A 7,528-nucleotide genomic window follows, 5' to 3' on the forward strand; every position below is an offset into this window, starting at 1 on the left:
ATTAATGATCATCAAATGAAAGAAAATGTATTTTGTTAAAAGAATGGCCTATTCTAATATTACTTTAAACATGCAAATTCCACCCAAGTCTTCACCTAAGTCTTCATAAAAATTTCAACTATTACATAGAGAGAAATTAAGCAAAATCATGTTGACTACCCATTCTCCTGAAAATCCTAGAATTCTTAATTGCCAGGAAACATATGATTCTTATATTAACAATGTGGGTAAATCTGGTCAAGGTTCCTTTTGGCCTTGAACTTTATTGCCAGCCTATAGATGGCAGCAAACTTACACACCATTGCCAGAGTCTAACCCTTCCATTGCTACTTCCAATTACTCTTTCCTACTAGTGTTTTTATTATATGGACAAGTTATTTATGATTAGAAGTATTATTATTAAGTAATTCATACATAAATATCATAGCTTTACCAGAACATAATTCAAGAACACACTAGAAAATTGAGGGAAAACAAAAGCAAAATGAAAATAATCAGGAATGAGATTGGCAAAAAGTTGATATTCTCATAGTCAAAACTTGTTTTTTGGATTTAGTGTCATTGAGTAGAAACATGGATACCTTTTAATTAGATCACTTGGCAGAATAACATTCTTTAGTATTGTTTAAGCTGAATGATGGTGCCCTATTGCATAGTTTAATCATGTGTACTGCCAACAAAGATGTTCTCTTGAAGTAAACGACTTACAGTTGTTACATTTATAAGAAAACATATCCAATATGCCTAAAATAACAGGTAGCAATGACCAATTAGCAATGATAATAAGTTTTCATGTGAAGGAATCATCACCGAATGTTCTATTGCCATGGTCTTATTATCTGTTGCCCTTTCTGGAGTATCATTACCACTTAAGAGAGATTTTATTCCATTTATTGATAGTGAGGCCAAATAAACCTTTGATATCAGTTGTATTCTATCCATCATTAGCTGAGAATGGATTTTTTTTTCACAGAGAATAATAGGAGATAATGAAGATAAAACCAGTTACTAAAACTAGGGTTCAGTGATCATCAGCACATTAATATTTGCATTTTAGGCCCCAAGGAACTGTTTAGAGGACATCTGCCTTATTAGCCTGGCTTCATGAGCCATAAAGGATTTTGTTTTGCATGATTCATTGTTTAACAAAATTTCATAGGAACAAGACCCATTTGCCTTCTAAAGCCACCTGTCTTCTGGCAGAAACAGGTGTGCAGTCTCCTGGAAGAAACAGGTAACATTCTCACTGTAAAGCAGCACTGACCAAAGAAAGGCCACAGGAGAAATATGCTTACAAGGGAGAAGCTGAAACCATGACAGTTTGGCCATTAGCGCACAAGTATTGGATATGAGACACCTCTTTGTGCTAGCATTTGTTGAGGCTAAGAATTGGAGCTGGTTAGGTATCAACCTCCTAAGTTGGTATTTCGGAATGATTATTTATTAGATAATAATCATCATAGTTTTGTTATATCCAAGAGGAGATCTGTCACATATTTATTTATGTGACTTTTTATTTAGGTAGTGATATGGTTTGGCTCTGTGTCTTCACCCAAATCTCACATCTAATTGCAATCCCCATGTATCCTCCATGCTGTCCTCATGTTAGTGAGTTCTCATGAGATCTGATGGCTTAAAAGTGTGACACTTGCCCCCTCCCCTGGCTCTCTTTCCTGCTGCCTTGTGAAGAAGGTGCTTGTTCCTCCTTTGTCTTCCACCATGATTGTAAGTTTCCTGAGGCCTCATCAGCCATGTAGAACTGTGAGTCAATTAAGCCTCCTTTCTTTATAAATTACCCAATCTCAGTTCTTTTTAGCAGTGTGAAAATGGACTAACACAGATAGACTTTAAATGAACTCAGTGATCTCATCTACCTCCTTACCCAACTCTGCTCTGTTTTTATAAATGCAAGAATATCAGGGAAATCATAGAGGGGATGTATTACATATATTTTTCTAAGATACATAAAAACAGGCACATGATTTAACATTTAAAAATGTTTCTGTGTTTAAACAAAGTTTCTGGCACGCTACATGTACTTGATAAATGTTGGCTATTGTTATTATAATTAATTTTTTAGCTATATAAATCTGACGGATAATCTACAGTCAATTAGAGTCACTGTTAAAATGTTGCTAAGCACTATGAAAATTGCAGCAGCTTAATTCTTCCATATTTACTGAAATTTTGGAATGGGTACAGGGTTTACTTATGCATCATATGCACCAGAATCTGCACAAGGCCCTTCACATATGATGTCATGTAATCGAAGAAACAATGCTATAAAATAGAGCTAGTCACATGCATTTGTCAGATGGGAACACTAAGAGTAGAATTCATTTGTATAAAGTCACAGAGATGGAAGGTAAAGTGTTTTGGACAGGGATCACAAACTCAGAAGCCTCTAGGCACCAAGATTGTGGCACATCAGTAGCTAAGAGCAGGAAGGTGATAGTGCTTGATGATGTTAGGTAAAGCACTGAGGAGTGCTGGAGCCTCTGGTGAACTGCAGGGTATACATCCCTAGTAAGAATTTCTCCTGCCACTCAGTTCCAGAAATGTTGACTCAATCTTAGATGATCTTTCAAAAGAAGTGGGCAATGCAGCTGGGTGTGGTGGCTCATGCCTGTGATCCCAACACTTTGGGAGGCCGAGGAGGGTGGATCATGAGGTCAGGAGTTCAAGACCAGCCTGGCCAATATGGTGAAACCCCCATCTCTCCTAAAAATACAAAAATCAGCTGGGTGTGGTGGTGTGTGCCTGTAGTCCCAGCTATTTGGGGGGCTGAGGCAGGAGAATCGCTTGAACCCGGGAGGCAGAGGTTGCAGTGAGCCGAGATTGCGCCACTGCACTCTATCCTGGGCGACAGAGCAAGACTCCATCTCAAAAAAAAAAAAAAGTGCACAATGCAGATTTTTTTTCCTGTGCAATCTTCTTAGTTTTATTTTTGGCAACTAATTTGAATGTGGGCAAATAAAACGTTCATCTAATGGTCATAGAGCTACAGATTTTCAACTTCTGCCTAACAGGGAGCTTCTGACCCACTTCCGTTTCCAAAGTAAAAGAGATGCTAACATGGACACATTTGGTCTACTTTACTAAATAAAGAGTGAACCTGTCTTTAAAGAGCAAAAGTAAAATAAACCTGCATTATGATAATTGCACACACACACACTCGCACACACAGAGACCTTTTTGAGTCCTCTTTCTTTTTGTTCTGTTCCTTGAGTTATTTTTCTTTTCTTATTCACTCATATTTCTGAAACAGTGATACAAACCATAACTTGTCTCAGTCTAGAATTTAGATATGATGTGGGCCAATAAGTGATGAACAACTTCCTGAGGCTTATACATTTAATGTAGTATGAAAAATTTGGGCTGGAACACCAAAAATCATTTTTTAAATTTTAAATAGAAAGCATGTTTCTTGTTTTAACTTCTGTTTTTTTAAAATATAAAATGAAAACTTTGAGTTTATCATGCCCATACCTTTATATGGACATGATTGAACAGCACTGGGGAGTAACTGCAGAGCCTCATTGATATGGTTTGGCTCTGTGTTCCCACTCAATTCTCATGTAAAGCGATAATCCCCACATATCAGGGGAGGGGCCTGGTGGAAGTGATTGGATCTTGGGGGCGAATTTCCCTCTTGCTATTCTTGTGATAGGCAGTGAGTTCTCACGAGATCTGGTGGTTTAAAAGTGTGTGGCACTTTGCCTTGCACTTGTCTCTCCCCCCTGCTCCACCATGGGAAGATGTGCCTTGCTTTCATCTCACCATTCGTCATGATTGTAACTTTCTGTCATGACTGTAAATTTCCTGGGGAGTCAACCATGCAGAACTGTGAGTAAATTAAACTTATTTTCTTTATAAATTACCCAGTCTCTGGTATTTCTTTACAGCAGTGTGAAAACAAACTACTGCACCCATTTTCAGAATCTGCCAGTTGCCTGGCTGATTTTGGAAAAAGGTTCATGTAGTCAGGGTGTAAGTCATGGTCACTAAGAACATGACTGTTTCTGTTGATGCCATGGTTGATTTTGTCAATGCTAAAGATGCACCCACAAATTTCAATCAATCTTTGAAGACTATAGCTAGAGGGATTGGTCAAGGGCCACCCACAAAAGACCTTTTGCTTATTTCAAATTTGACTTCTCACAATACACATTCAGTCTAGTGATTATATACAGGGTGATCATTCACCATTGCTTTACAATCCTTTTAGGATGTACTTTCCTCAAAGCATTCTGTATTCGAAATTTCTTGTCAACCAAACAAATTATATATAAGAAAAATATAAGTCACCCTCTAATACTATATTAATCAAATACAAAAACAATTGACTGTACAATAAAAGCAGTAATTTCCAAATGATGTTAAATTACCTTGTTTATATATTTGATATTTAGATATCCTATGCTGTTTTACTTTCTAATTAGTAAGCACATGTTTTACTCAGATAATAACTTGAAGGTTCTGGAGGCTGTTATTATCAATATCTAGACATCCAGAGACCTTAGAATGAGAACAATGCTCTGTGATCTACAAGTTAGAAACTTAATTCTTTATCTCTCATTTGTCCTCAGAAATATTTCTGGATACCTTTAGTATGTCTTCTCTTTTAAGGATGCTTTTGTGATTCACTGGATGCCATGCATTCACTATTTTTTTCTCATTTTTTGATAGGCACATGGAAAGAAGAAAATCACAATCTTGGTGTGTCTACAGGATTAATTCTAGAAAGCAGAAAGTGGCCAAAGTGGTTATATACCACTTCCAAGTCTGGCCCCAAGTTCCCAATGAGATTTTTTTTTCTCATTGAGATTCTCTTTTTGCTCTCTGGTTAGCCAAATACAGAGAATTAATCACAGACCTTCATGGTTACAAGGGTCACTAATACCACTTTGAGCAGAGTCACCCTTCCAAGATTCCAAAGAATTTCTCTCCAGAATTTCTTTCGGCTGTACTTGCAATTATATTGTGTCAAGGTTTTGAGCTTTCAAGATTTACTTGTTTCAGCACTTAGTGTTACTTACTCTGATTTAAAAAGTCTTCTCTCTTCTCTCTACTCATTTTGCCCTTTCTTGGGCGCTTGAAAGAGAATTTATTTATTCTTCTTTAAGTGAACCCTTAAAGTTTGTCATTATTCACGTGGTAATGCTTCTGATGCTTTGAGTCTGAGATGGGACTAGAATAGATATTTATATCATCCCATCTTATAGATAAGGGTTCCTAGTCTTAAAGTGATTAAATGACTTGCTCAGTTACGAAGCTAATAATAGATGCAGTTGAAACCTAAATGTAGGTCTATCGGCTCAAAATCTTGGCTTTCTTCCCCTAGATGATTCTGACTACTCATTACAAATGCTAAAGACTTGTTTCCCAGATCCCCAAGGCCAGATGTGATCAACTAATTAATGTCAATGGAAAAGAGTTCACCATCTTTCTAACACTTGCTAGAAAAACAACATCTTTCCACTTTAACCTTCTAATAGCATATAACCCATTTTTTATCCCCTTTCCTGTTTAATATAAGAAGAATTTTAGAGGACAACATATTGACCATGAGAATTGAGTAAAGTGATCACGAGAAATGCAAGTAAAGTAGAAGACATGTCTCTTATGTCATGTTAGTCTCTACATTTTATGGTTCTATGTGAGACTAGTCTGACCCAAACAAGTCCTCTTTATCCATTTTCACATAGGTTTAAATTTATTTAAAAAACTCAGAACACTGGTGAACAAACTTAGATTTTTTTCTTTCCACATAGGGCGAGGATGCAAGAGTAGGGAGAAATCAATGCCAACAATTTATATTAACTTTTAGATGCATTTACTGAGGCAAAGAACATTCTACTTTCACAAGAATCAAACCAATTTCTTTGAATCCTTATATTGATTGCCCTTTCAATAGTTTTACCCGATCTATATTGACAAAGGCCTAAAATAATGGATATATTGTGTCTTTATCTGGCATATAGTACAGGATACATGCTCAAAAATGGTTTGCTGAATGAAAGAATAGATGGATGGAATTAAAAAAAAATGATGGTTCTCAGTCTGGAAACTCTCATCATAAATCAGCAAAGAAAATCAAGCAGGTTTTTTTCCTCAGGATTTTTAGAAGTGCCACAGAAACTGAACCTTTCTCTACAATACAGTTGCTTTAGGTTAGCTAAATCACCGTGTTTCTTTCCTTTTGCTTGGAACGAATCAGATCAATGTGGCATGTTAGATGCCTCATGTTGCACGGAAACTATGATCAATATTTATATGTCTGATTTAAAAGGAGAAAATTGATTGGTTGTTACATAACAAAATAGTTGAGTAGAAAAAAATCCTTCCAGAAGTGACTAATGAAGAGCAACTGTGAAATGTATTATTATTGGTGGTTAAATATACTATATACAACTGCATTAAAACAACAGACAAGGGAAATAAGGAACTGTGCCTCATTCAAAAGATACCTGATAATTGCTAAGAAACTAAAGAGGATCCATTGGATAGTACTTCATGAAGAAGGCATAAAAGCAAGCAAATTTATTGTTTAATCCAGGAGAACACATACCTAGTTTGGATCCATATAGGACTTAACTCTAAGTCTTTATTAGTGTTGCCAAGTATTATTATTCCAGCTTCTAAAAACTTTCTACTATTGTTAAATTTGAAAAACACATCTTGTAAAATGATAAAAGGTTTTCTCCACTAAAGGTGAAATAAAAATTCACAGTCCCAAATGAGTCCTAATTCAACATGAATTAAGCATATCAAGTGTTGTGTCTGAGTTGTTAGGCCCTTTCTTATTTTTGTTTCTGCATTATGCATACTTTGGGGATCTGTAAAGCTTGATATAAATCTGGAAATCCCATGAAAACAGAATCTCATGAAATTTTCAGGACTCCATGCCTTGATCAGGTTGAAAATATGCTGGCACAGCCAGCATCAGCTTCAGCCAAATCATGGATGTGCAGAGGGGCCCAGCAGTACAGAATGCAAAGCAACTTTAGCAAGTAAGTTCAAAGTGTTTGCAAAACTTCCCAGAAGTAGTGCCACAATTTCTGGGCAGTGGCTCAGGTATGAAAGTTCTTATGTCAAACGGATCTGTCCAGTAATTCCTGGCATAGGCAATTCTAAGTGGATAGAAAGCACAGCTCCCAGTTTGCTCAAGCTCAGCCAAGAGTATTATTCTTTTCAGCATAAATATCACCCTTCAGTTCTCATTCACTAGGAAAGAGGAACCAGAAGTTAGATTTCACTTGTCTCTTTAATAAAGGAAACCAGCAATTATTAGGGGCTTCATTGTACGATATTCTGTGTGAGACACTTTTTAAATTTTATCTCATTTAATCTCCATGAAAATATTTATTGTAAATATTATTATTTTTATGTCACTGGAAACGCTCAGAGAGGTTGAGTAACTTACTCAAGGTCACACACATCACTGAGCATTAGAGGCTCAAACGTCACTCTGACTTGAAAGTTCAAGCCCTTTTCAATATACCGAGAAACATTGCTTTAGAATTTT

Source organism: Papio anubis, chromosome 7, assembly GCF_008728515.1.
Source record: "Papio anubis isolate 15944 chromosome 7, Panubis1.0, whole genome shotgun sequence".
Taxonomy (NCBI): domain Eukaryota; kingdom Metazoa; phylum Chordata; class Mammalia; order Primates; family Cercopithecidae; genus Papio; species Papio anubis.